The sequence below is a fragment of the Malurus melanocephalus genome, unplaced genomic scaffold, assembly GCF_030028575.1.
Source record: "Malurus melanocephalus ecotype Western Australia unplaced genomic scaffold, MMel_1.1 scaffold_244, whole genome shotgun sequence".
Classification (NCBI taxonomy): domain Eukaryota; kingdom Metazoa; phylum Chordata; class Aves; order Passeriformes; family Maluridae; genus Malurus; species Malurus melanocephalus.
The window spans coordinates 53,173-65,928 of record NW_026623476.1 but is presented as its reverse complement, the minus strand read 5'-3'; positions in this window follow the sequence as shown (position 1 = coordinate 65,928).

Sequence of the window (12,756 nt, the reverse complement as noted above, 5' to 3'; positions counted from 1 at the left end):
TCTACAGAACTCAGTAATTTGCAATTGAAAAGGAGCAGAAAGATCTCTTCCAATCCCAGGGGGCCAAAAAATTTACTACAGCCCAGGCTAGCCTACACTGATGACTAATTATTCTTGCTATTAAAAAATGTGTCTTTTATATTAAATACGAGTCATCAACAATGAAGCTCTCCAACATTTCCCCTTTCCAGTTTAAGAGTCAGAACATTCATAGACATTAAAGATACTCACAGTGTTTAGAGAGTGGAGATCACTGTTTTGTTATGCTGTGAAAATTCACACACTTCAAAAAGCCAGTGCTTAATTTATTCCGGGAAACTTAGTCACTGTGTTCTAGCACCTTACCCCCCAGCTAAGCAACCCATCACATTCTTGTGACAACCACTGGTAGGTGATGTTACAAAACATGAACAGTTCTATTCTCAGCAGCAATCCTGATGTCTGTGAGGTACTTTAGGTCATTTTCCATCCCCTCATGAGTATCAGGGACCCAAGTCCCACCAACTTCAGGGAGCAGGGTTAGTCCCCTCTGCCTGAGCTAACACATCTGGGCATCTTAGAGGTTGTAAACACAACATCAGAAGAAATGGTGAAGGTAGCCTACCTTAGTGCATCTGTACTAAAGATGATACATAAAACATACCTTCACACATATAGCAAAAAAAAAAAAAAGAAAACTGGAATATTGCAAAATGCCACTTGAAAGAAGTTATTGCAGGAGGGATGGGTATCAACAGATTATCTCATCGACTAGGTAAAGTAAAAAAAAAAAACAATTTGGCTTAATTTGCTGAAAAAAAGAAGACTTCTAATTAGAACAGTACTCCAGGCCCAGGGTGGGATGTGTTCTAGAACGGGACCCCCAGAGGGACCTCCATCACTGGGAATTTTTAAGAGCAGATGTGCAAGGAAGGTGGATGTATCTCACCTTCTTGTGCACAAAAAGGCAGATTAAACTGTGGCCTTCTCAGCCATGTGGTTTCCATAGGACACTGAAGTGTCACACCTCCACAGCCTGGCCTGCTCTCCTCTTCTTCTGCTCCACATTTCAGTTCTCCTTTCTCCCCACTTTCCCATCTCATGCCCCTTCTCTGCCAGAACAACTGATCTCTAGAAAGCTCAATGCTGTGTTGATAAGTTTTAGTTTCCCTAAGTTTAGTTGTGCTGCTGCCAAGAAAATCCTTACTCCCACCTTCACTGGATTCACAATSCACTTTTTACATCCCTGCATCTACAATCCCTGTGTTTGTATTTCCTATTTCTACCCCACCACACCCATGAAGGGTAAGTTTGTGTTTTGGAACATGGGCGTTCTTCAAAGACAGGAAATGAATTTTAAAATTATTAGCTCAAAATAAATGAATTAAAAGAAGAAAAATATTCAAAACTATAACTACCTCTATTGGTGGTTCTTTTATAATGTCTTCCAGTACAAAGACCTAAAGGTTTTTTGTGGCCATGAATTAATTTTGCCTTGTGGTACAACCAGAAGAGATGACAGAGCTTCTCACCCTGCAGAATGAAGGCAAAGGCACAGAGTATTGAAGAGGTGGGCTCCACCCCATTCTCCTGCAGCAAACACTTTTATTTTTAGTTTGTGATCTAGTGACATTTTGCAATAAACATTAAATAACCAGAAAAAAAAAAAAAAAAAAAAAGAACCAAAAAAACACACACACAAAAAAAAACCCAAACCAAAAAGCGAGTTCTGAGAATTTGTCCGTTGATGATTTTTCTAACCCATAGCACGGATTGGAACGGACCTCCAAATCCTATTTGTTTTAAGCAAAATGGCCATTAAAAAACTTGTATTCCCAGCCCATAAGTGGATAAGACATACTATGAAAATACTGTATATATCTGTTATATCTATGATTTTGTAGATTTAAAACAAGAATTAAGAACTTGAAGGATTTTGGAGACATTCTGGGGGAAAAGACAAAGTCATTTGGAGCAGAGACTATCAGGAGAATAGGTCAGAGGCAGGAAGAGGGCAAGATATGGGAATGCAATGCCAAGTACTGGCTGTCATTTATGGATATGACATTTATGCAATGCAAACAGATTCAAACTCTCCTTCCCCACAGAACTACACAGCAGGGCATATGCAGAAATCAGGATATTTGAATGCTGATTGCTGACTTTCCGTTACCCTTTATTGAAACATTTAATTCCCTCTTGGTCTCTAAATAGTTTCAGATGCTTGTGAAGGTCTTAACTATATTAACATTTTTCCCTTCCCTTTCCACAAAAAACTCTAATTTTGGAGGAAAGATTTTTCCTYCTAGAGAAACGTGCCTTGCACAGAAATAAATGTTTCTTAGAGGACAAATGCTAATCAGTTTAAGACACAAGTTCTGCAGCCCACCACAATACACCGGGATATTTATCACTGAARCTGATAAAAGATGAGAAGATCTCCAAAAGTCCAACAGATATGCAAGCCGGCATGACTAAGTGGGCAAGGATTTGTGCAAACAAAACTGCAAGTTCCTCTGCTATTTCATCTGCAACAAGAAGTGAGTTTTGAAATACTGGCAAAATCTTCTGGGTTTGTTTAGACCACATCACTATGACAGCAMAGCACTGCCCCGTTCTTCATGCATTGTACAGCTTTGCAAGAGACAGTGGTGAGGGGGAAATGAGACTCAAAAGAAAAAACACAACCAGATGTCATAGGGGAGATCACAGGAGATACCCCAGCCCATGGATAACCTTCCTGTGCAAGCACAGAGACTCTGATGGACTCATCTGCTGAAGAAATGCTGAATTTTCAACAGCATGGGTTGCATTTCCTGAGCAAGGCAAATCCATACCACTTGTTTTCCATGGCCAAGAGCTGATGAACTTGTGAAAGGTCACCAATGCGAACAATAATCATGCATTCACAGGGCAGCACTGCTCTCAGCTTAAACACACTTGGGCTGTACTATCCAGGTGCTTTCAAAACCACTCACCTTCAAGGGTGGAATCAGGGCCTCATTGGAGTTTCTGGCGAGAAATTTTCTGGGAAAACGTTTTCAGGTCAAAACAGGCTGTTAACAGAGGCTGTTAACAGAGGACTGCAGATAGGGAAAGGTGTGCTAGTTTAAAAAAACTATACAAAAATAATTTAGAGAAGTTGACATTTCAAAAGGAGACAATTTTGCTCTTCAGCTCAGAAACAGAATTTCAACACTTTATCTGATTATATTTTTTTAAGTAACTAACCCAAATTTTTTAAAAAAATTAAAAATATGGAATTACCTATTTTGATGGAGCTCATGCGATTGCTTCTTGTTTGCTTACAAAAGTTTTAAATTTTTAAAAATGTTTTTCCTTGTTCTAGATAAAGAGAAGAAACTTTAAACCCTTGGGAAAGCTGAAAAGATGTGAAAGCTCTTTTAGTGTGATCTAGGCAGTCAAAGCAGGATTCCTGACAATTCATTCAAAATGAGGCACAGGGTTCCAGTCTGGCTCCCCTGCTCCTCGAAGGGGCAATGTTTTATTCTCAGATTATCCAGTCAGGCTATGAGCTGTGGTCCATTTATTTTGGCTCAAGACAACGGTAGCTGCACAGGTACAGGGTTGTTTTTTGGTTTTTTATTTTTTAAATGAGAGAAAATGCCTACAAAATCCCAGTAAATTTGCAGACATCAAAAGAAGTCCCTAGAATGTCTGTAAGGAGTCTGGTCTCATTTCTGTGATAAGTTTGCATTCAAGAGTGTCATGTTCTTCCAGTAAGCTGCTTGTTTGAAATTAAAGTATTTTCAGCACTAAGCACAAGAGATGTAAATTTGGGGGCCTGCAGCCAAGGCCACCACTCCTATAGAATAGAAAGAGCACAGGCTGTTTTCTGCAGCTCCTATAGAATAGAAAGAGCACAGGCTGTTTTCTGCAGCTCCTGTTCTGTTCATTGAGACAGAGGCAGAGGGCAACATCCACAGCAGCCCCATCCTGGTTAGACATCCTTCCCATGGACTATGAGACATGTCAGCAGAATAGAAGGAAATTTTCACCCTTCAGATCAGGACCCATGGAGGACCCTTCCCATTCACCCCAGTGAACAACAGCAAATTGAAATGCAGCCACTGCCTACACCAGTTTCCTGGCATTTAGCAGGCACTTGCACTGGCTGATTATCCCCAGTCCTGTCCTACCTAGAGCCCCCAAATATTGCACCAAACTGCACCCAGGGGTCTGCACACACCATAAACACCGTGGGAATAGCATCTGGGTTGGAAGATACAGCATCCACGGTTTGGTTCTGCACAAATGCACTGATGAGAGGAGCCAGCCATTGGCTGACCCCAATTTCTAGATTCAGCAGACAACAGAGGCCAACAGAGTTTAATTATTATTTTTTTTCCAAATGGTTGGGCACTCAGCTGAGTTCCTGTGGCTGTAACTCAGCTGTGTTACACGCCATCTCCAGCAAGAAGGCACTGGAGCAGGAGGTAATTGAGGGTTGGCTCCCAGAGGGAATTTTCCCTTAAAAGGATAAGTACATTGTCATGAAGAAACCAGCTCACTTCCACTGCCCGCAGAGCTTTTTGCAAACACGGCTGCCAGAGCTGGGGGTGSTGGCGGGTATTGAGAGCAAACAGCCAGGAGCAGCAGGGCAGCTCTTGCTCCCAACATGCCACAGAATATTGCAGCCTCTCTCAGCCACGCTCTGCCATGCAGGGCAGCAGGACACACAGGCAGCCCCAGGAGGTCACTTCAGTGCCATGCAGCAAGAGGACAACTCCCATCGTCTGCTTGAGGCAAAAAGAAACCCTAGTGAGGGATTGCAACCAAAGAAACCAGCTTCACAAGAAGCATTTGCACTCAAAAKCAGCAATATTTTCAGAGAGGGGCAGGCAGTGTGCCAGCTAAAAGCATGCCAAGGAATATTTCCAATTAAATATTTTTCCACCAGAAAATAACTGAAATCCCAACTTTTCATTTGATAGTCTGTGGAACAGCACTTATCAAAACTCTTAAGATGGGATCCAGGAGAATGATGAGAGGGCAGAAGCCCATGGTGGCCTCTCACCCAGCAGCAGGCTGCAGAGAAAGGAGTGCCACGTTTAAGGCCAAGTTCCCCTCTGGAAACTCAGCCTGGTGACTTCAACCTCAGCTTCCCTAACCAAGAGGAAACTGCCTGAGCTCTAACACAGCTCTGCTCCAGACCCAAGACACCTCCTTYCTCCTCTGCACAGCCCACCCACCTGGAGCTTTGCACTGTGCTCTCCTGGACAGTTTTTACATGGAATGACACTGAAATGGGAAAGGCTGGGTTTGGCCYAGCTTTAGTGGCAGGCACCAATTCCCACCTCCCAGCTAAAGCTTCTCTTGGGTGAGGTTTTCAACTCTGACTCATGCTCCTGTGGTCTCTAGCACGGAGTAAGCCACCCATCATGCTGCAAGAGAAGGAACCAGGGCCTGATGTTTCCCTGCACCCTGTGAGAGGACAAAATATGTTCAAGGGAGCCACAGCCAGGCCTGAAGTGAGCAGAGACTCCTGAGCTGGCAGTGCAACAGAGGCTTACACAGAGTAAAACACCATCCCTTTCTTTGAGGACTGGCAGSCCACAGAATCACAAGCAGCTTGAGTCCTTCCATTGCAGTGGGGAGTCTCGCCCAGTGAGTGGATGAGACAGATTTCTGGTGACTGAGAAGTCACCATTGCTGGAAGCAGAATCTCCTAGCACTGAGCACCTTTAAGAAACTGAGAACCAGCAACCTCCTCCCAACCTCAGAGTTCAGCTCAGGGACTGGAGCAATGCTGCAGCCGCTCCTACTTCTGCCTGCTGGTTGCTCCATCTGGTCCCATCCCATTGCTAACTTTGTGAAGTGTCCACTTGAAACAGTCCCGTTTCAGGAACTCCACAAGCAGCCATGGAGGTTCAGCACACTTCCTCTTTGCTTTAGGGGTAGAAAATTTTATTTTCTAATCAGTCTTCCTCTGTAGAAAGAAGTATGAAAAGCTTCAGCGGGGTAAATGTGTTGGAGTTGATAAACAGAAACTCATCCAGAGAATAACAGCAGAAAGCTGGAGAATTACAGGTGGCTACAGGCACAGACTGGTTGCCATTCRGCTTTTCCTTTCTATGAGTAACAGCAAGAAAATGAGTCAGACTGTATGGCTGAGTCACAGTGAGTGAATATAAACTTGCTTTTCAGACCAAGAGAACTTGGGCAGGTGGAGGAAGAGCTCTGTATAATCTGCCCTGGATAATCACAGCAYGGTCCCTCCATGTGCAAGTCCTGCTCTGGGCCCAGGATCTGCAAGTCTGTCCCAAAGGAAGACCCCGTGGTGGAAATATATGATCATCATATGACAACATCTGCCTTCTGTTTCCTGTGCTGTGCACAGATTGTCTCTCTCTACAGATAACCCAGTCCTTCTCAAAGAGAAAGCTGGGGTTGTGCTTTAAAAACTCTGCTGAGATCAATGACWATTTGAATTAGAGCATTTAATACCTGTTCTCAGACCACGTGTATCACCACATCTCAGCACCATCTGCTTGAAACTTGAGTGGTGTGATTGCACATCTGCCCAGAGTTGTTTGCTGCCTCCCTCCTGAGCAGGGAAGCCAGAGGCAGGACAGGCAAAATGTGCTTTCWGCATTCACATGTGCTCTCTGCACACAAGGAGTGGAGCTGACGCCCAGCTGAGCTCCCCCACCTCCTCTCCACTGATGTCATTATTTTCCACGTTGCTTGTTGTGCCCAGCAGTGAAGAAGCCCTGGGAATTCAGAAGCCCMTGTCAGAGCTGTTCTGCACTGATCACCAGCAACTCTAGCAGAGGACTTTAAAGGGAAGCCTGGTGGGTTGCAGTAAAATAAAAATCATCAGGCTACAATCTGACATCAGCAGAGCTCCTTGTAGAACACATGACTCCGGCTGCTGTCCCAGCCCCCTCCCCCTGCCTCCAATTCCAAGACCATAAAATTACTCATTAGGCTTGGAACAAAACACTCTCGGTGCACTTGCATGTGGCTGGAGGCACAGACAGATGTTTCGGGCTCTGGAAGAAAATTGCTGAGAGACAGAAATGAAACACTTCCAAAGCTACACTGACTTTCCTGCTCCTGTTGGACTCCATGGTTTTCCATGGGGTCAGATTAGAAGAGAGTGATGGCATCACTGAGCAACCCTTTGCTTCTACTTTGCTTTTATTAAATCCTCAAACACAATTCTCTGTTTCACTTCAAGTTTTGCGACGAGTCCTTCAGTGTGGCATAAGAGCAGCCACGTTGTGCCTCTGGAAGTAGGTTTCAGCACTTTGGKTTTATGGTTAAAAAATCCTACAATTTATCTGCACTTTTGTCTTGAAAAGAACAGGGAAAAATTGCCTTTAGGAGCCAGATGGTCCTCAGAGGCCCAGGAAGCAGAGGATCCTCCCTCTTTTTACACATGCAGCAAAGTGAGAATAAAAACATTGCCTGCGGGCATGTCAGTGAGGGGATTAGGATTCAATGTTCCGATTATTGCTTGGTTTACACTAGGCAGCCGTTCCCACCTCCCATAACCAAACACTTGCTCAATTAACCATCACATTCAGACCAGGGAGGGCTGGGAYTCCAGCTCCATCACACTATTTCTCTTCTTAAATTCAAGAAAGAATATTCTGCCTTTAGATCCTTTCTGGCTACATTTGCTTTTGGTCACACAGTAGGTGTTTTCAGACCATATTAATGTTMTATTCCTGGCTTTGAAAGACCAGGTTCCATGATTCCAGTAAGGCAAACAGTTCAAAGCACAGCCAGCATGACCACTGTGCCCTGATCATCACCATGAGACACAGATTGTCAAATCAGTAATCTCCCAGCTACTGGYTAACTCTGTTACTCAGGTACTAAGACAGTTTGAACACAATGGGCTAATACAGCGATCTCTCAGCCAAGTATCACAGAAATACCAATTTTTTTTTTCCTACAGTAATTTCTAAGGTATTATTCAGGTACAAAATATACTGGCCAGGTATTTTTTTGCCTCTCATGTATTCCTGCAGGATAGATGTGAGCCCAATTCTCCACAGCTGGCAGAAGAATAGACTGAATTGGAAGATGCAGTGGACTCATGTCAGTAAGCTCTGTGGAGGTCAGGGATCTACAGGAGTGCTCTGACCATCAGAACAACCCTGCCACACTGCTAATTACATGTAAGCCTCACTTTCAAAGCTACATAGAAGCTTAAGCTCATTTATCTTTACAAGGGATTTAAAGGCCTGTTGGCTTTGGGAAGTGAGAGTAACAGGAGAGGGAAGTGCCAAATCACCAGCTGAAACTTCCAGTTGCTGTWAATATGGACTGAGCTGTGTCAGTCAGCACATGTAGTACAGTGGCCAGACTCACTCACCAACCCTCTCTGACATCTCTGCCTGAGACTTTTTCTTACCAACAAACAAACCCAACAAACTCTTCAGTTTCTCTAATGTGCTTTCCTCCCAATCCCATAATACTGGATTATTCCTCAGCCTAAAGCAAAGAACATCACTTTGTGATTCAGGCTGCTCCCTGAGTTAGGAGCAACAGCTCTGCTGAAATACCTCATTCTGTGTGTCTGAAACACTACACAGGATGAGCAAAGTCTGGGAAGACAGGAAAAATGGAATTATAGGCTCGTGAAATGGACACTGACAAAAAACTGAAGTATCAAACTCACTCAGATGCAGTCTGTGTTTAATCCAGTCATCAGACAGTCTCTGTTTAGCTAAATATTTGACTTCAGAATTGGGCCTGAATTATTATTGGCAAAGCYTCCAAGCTCCACAGGTCCCTCTAACAAGCTGTTCCTCTGTGGAAGCCTTGCAAGGAAATGAATGCAGCCTTTGAGGAAACTGCTGGAACCTTTCTCAGGCTTCCAGAGTGGGTTTGTGGAGTCCCGTTAGGTGTTCAGGCCTTCTAAAAGCTCCATATGTTGAATGTTAGAAGCTACAGGGCTGATGTTTGTGTGCATTGCTGGGCTGTTCCCAGAGGAGTTCTGGTTCTGCAGCGTGTCACAGGAACAGTTATCAAAGAAAGCACCAAAAATAACCTAGTCACAAAACAACTAAAAGCCAAACCCAGACAAAAAATAAACAAGCTGGAGCCACACATGAAGCCATGTAGCCAGAGCTGTAACGTGTACTCCATTCTAATGCCACATATCTGAAAGAGCAGTGTGCAAGCCAGGGCACAGAACTGGCATGGTTGGTCCCTTTCAYATACCCACAGCAGGGATGTGAAGCACCACAAACATAAAATTCCTCACRGCATCAATGGCAGCCGTGTACCACAGTGCCCAAAGATTTGGTTCGGTTGCTATCTCAGCACACTGGGCTGTTTGACAGCCTGTCATGTAAAAACAGTCCATCAGCACTGAAAGAGGAACGTGGTCAACCCCTCTCCCATGCAATATCCAATTTCCTGTCTGGCAGCACATGCCAGAAAAGACAATCCTCCAAGGATGGAGGCTGYTCAAGCCCGGCTCCCCYGCTGTGGGCAGCTCCAGGGAAGCAGAGACTTGGCTTCCCAAACTACAGGCAGCTGCAGGCAGGAGGAGTCACCTTCCACTTTTGCTTCCAAAGGAAGATTATAAATTAARGTCCAATTTGCTAAACCTCTAGGTAAGCAACTGTTTCTGCATAAACACATACTGGTTTGTGGGCTGTATTACAYGGCTAACTGCAAATCTGACTGGCTTGAAAATCACAGTGTATACAACTAAACCAGGGAGCTAACAGAGGCACATTTTAAAATTACTTGGATTCAAGCAGCCTGGCTCATGATTTTTGAAGGTGATTGAAAAYAGTGATTATCCTAAAGCAGTACATAAGAACTGTACATGCAAGATAAGAGTACAAAATGCTCTGTCAGAGAGCTTCACTTCTAAGTAAGAAAGAGCACATAGCTGGCTCAGCTAAAATTMTTCTTCAAGTGAAATAAAGTTGAAGACTTTAACACCATTCTGAAGATGGGGTCAATGTCTGGAATATATTGCAAAAAGGGCTCAAATTACCACCTCCCTCTGTCATTCTTTATGCTACATTAGTGGAAAAATCCAAAAGCTCTTTTAGGTCTGTAAGCTAATAAATGGATTGCTAGGAAAATGTTCAGTGTCATTAACAAATCGTCGCAGCATTCTCTACTTAGTATCAGCAGAAAGTCTTGGTCCCTTCCASCCCTGAACACATACCACTTCGGGAAGAACAGAAGGAACTGCCTACATCGCCTTTTTCCCTGCCTGCTGGAAACATCTAAGCTCACAAACAGATGCGAACTGTCAGTGCATCTGCGCTATTTCTCCTCCGAGATCAGCAYAGAAGCCGTGGGTGATGAGTCCTGGCTGATCCAAGCTCTGGAAGACAATGACATTAACAGTGGCAGGTTMAATCCAGACCACTTTCCATCCAAGGATTTCTTACAGTATAACAAAAGGCTAGCAAGAGCCAGAGGTCCCACCTAAGGCTGGGATGGATGATACCTCCATAGTCTGTGCAAGCAGGGATTATTCCCTGCCCTATTCAGGGCTCTTTCCCCAGCCCCCAGGCACTAGGATACCCAGTGGGAAGGGCTCAGCCCTTCTCAGTCATTCCTGCTGGCACCGTTCCAGTTTGTCTGAAGACACTTAAATATTCATCGAGAAAGAGCAAGACTCTGTCTTGCCGGGTGCACAGACTGCTCTCCGGGGAGACSGGACACCTGCCTTCTCCACTCCCTGCTCCATCAAATCATCAATTATTTAAAATAACAGGAAAGAGCAAGAAAAACTCTCTGACCAGACATGCTTGCAGCCTGTTGTTTACAGTGCTCTCTGGGGTCTTGTGTGGCCCGAGGTTTGCATCTCCCCTCCGGCAGAAACAAGGATCAAACCCAGCTTTCCCCTTTCCTCAGGGAGGATGCTCTACCCACTAAGCTGTTGTACAAAAGAAGGGCTTCCCCTTAATCCAGACCGACCTTATGTTCGCTTTTCCTACCAGAGACAGTGTCTCCTTTTTTTTTTTTTTTTTACTTCAATTTGAATAGAAGGCAAACAAAACACAAATCCAAATCTCTGAGAGCAGCAGCTATCCATAAACCCCCACACATTCTGTGTTTGCTCATGAGCTTAGGGTCCACCTCCCCATTTCACAGCTGGCCAGGCCAAGCCATGGTTGTCTAACTGCATCAGTGAGCACTTGGTTGCTGAATCCCTCGGTGATGGGTTTCAATGAGGTGCAAACCAGCGTCTCCCTGCCCTGAAGAAAGTTCTGGTGTAGCTGTGCCCACAGAGGAACATGTTTGGAGAAGCAGAGGGTGTTCTGCATCTCTGTATACCCCGAAGACATCGCCTGCCTCCCCCCATCTCCCACCACACCAAATGCCCCACACTCTCTCACGGGAGCAGCACGGACTMACACAAGGCTCCCTGAGACCTGGATGTACCCCAAAACGGCCCAGAGCCCAGGGAACAGCCCCATCTACACCCGGGAGTTTATTGCTGGAGCAGGAAATGGTGGCAGGTGAACAGCACTGGCACCCTCATGTGGTGACAGGCATCAGAGTGAGATCACAGCCAAAATCGGAGATGCAGACAGACCTCTCCAGGGGGACTTTTCCAGGGAGTCCTAACAAGGCCCCCATCTGTGGGCCAGCATGGTCCAGGGARGGAATACAAACCTTATGTCACCTCTCCCATCCTGAGACCAGCGGCAAAGAGTCACAGAATGGTCGGAGCTGGAAAGGACCTTAAGGGAGGCTTCACTTTCCATGGGCAGGGGACACCTTTGGAATAACCCGGGTTGCTCCAAACCCCATCCARCCTGGCCTTGGACGCTTCTAGGGATCAGGCAGCCACAGCTTCTCTGGGTAACCTGTGCCAGGGTCTCCCCACCCTCACAAGGAAGAACTCCCCAATATCCCATGTAACCCTGCCCTCTGTCAGTGGGGAGTAATTCCCCTTTGTCCTGTCCCTACATCCCGTGTCCCAAGTCCTATCCAGCTCTCCTGGAGGCCCCTTTAGGCACTGGAAGGGGCTTTATAGTCTCCCAAGAGCCGTCCCTTCTCCAGGTGAACAGCCCCAGCTCTCCCAGCCTGGCTCCAGAGCAGAGGGGCTCCAACCCTTGGAGCATCTCCATGGTCTGCTCTGGACTGGCTCCAGCGGCTCCACATTCTCCTGATGTTGGGCAGTCCTAGAGCTGGAGGAAGTGTTCCAGGGGAAGAGTCCTGTGGGGGACCCACAGAAACASATCTGATTCTCCCCCCCCAGCCTCAGCTCAGCCTGGTTCCTTCCTTATCATACTATCAACATAGATAAGAAAATAAAGGACAAAACCAGCCCCAGACGCTGAAACCAGAGAATTCACTAAAATTCTGAGGGGAAAACCGTTTTGCCCCCTCCTGCACCTGCTGAGGGCCGGGTAATAATAAGAGCACCTCATTCCTTGGAAACACCAAACACTGAGCCCCACTTTCAGGAAAAACAAAAAAAAACCAAAACAGAAAACAACCCCCCGTATTTCCTACTGATTAGAAATCCTCTCTTCCCAAATCGCTTTGTAAAAAGAATTAAATTAATTTTAAATTAAACCACCCACCACCTGGAAGCAGCAGCACTCAGCAGCCCCGCGCTGAGGTGAAGGGCGGCACCTGGCCCAAGTGGCGGCAGCTCGATGTCCCCCCTCTAGTCATCCCCAAACGGCCCGAAAACAGCGTCTTTGTCGGAAAATGGGCTTTATTTCATGATCGTTTGCTTTAAAGAGCAGCAAAAGAGCAGCTGTGCGGCGGCGAGATGGAGGCGGGGACGCGCCTGAGCCCGCCCCGAGG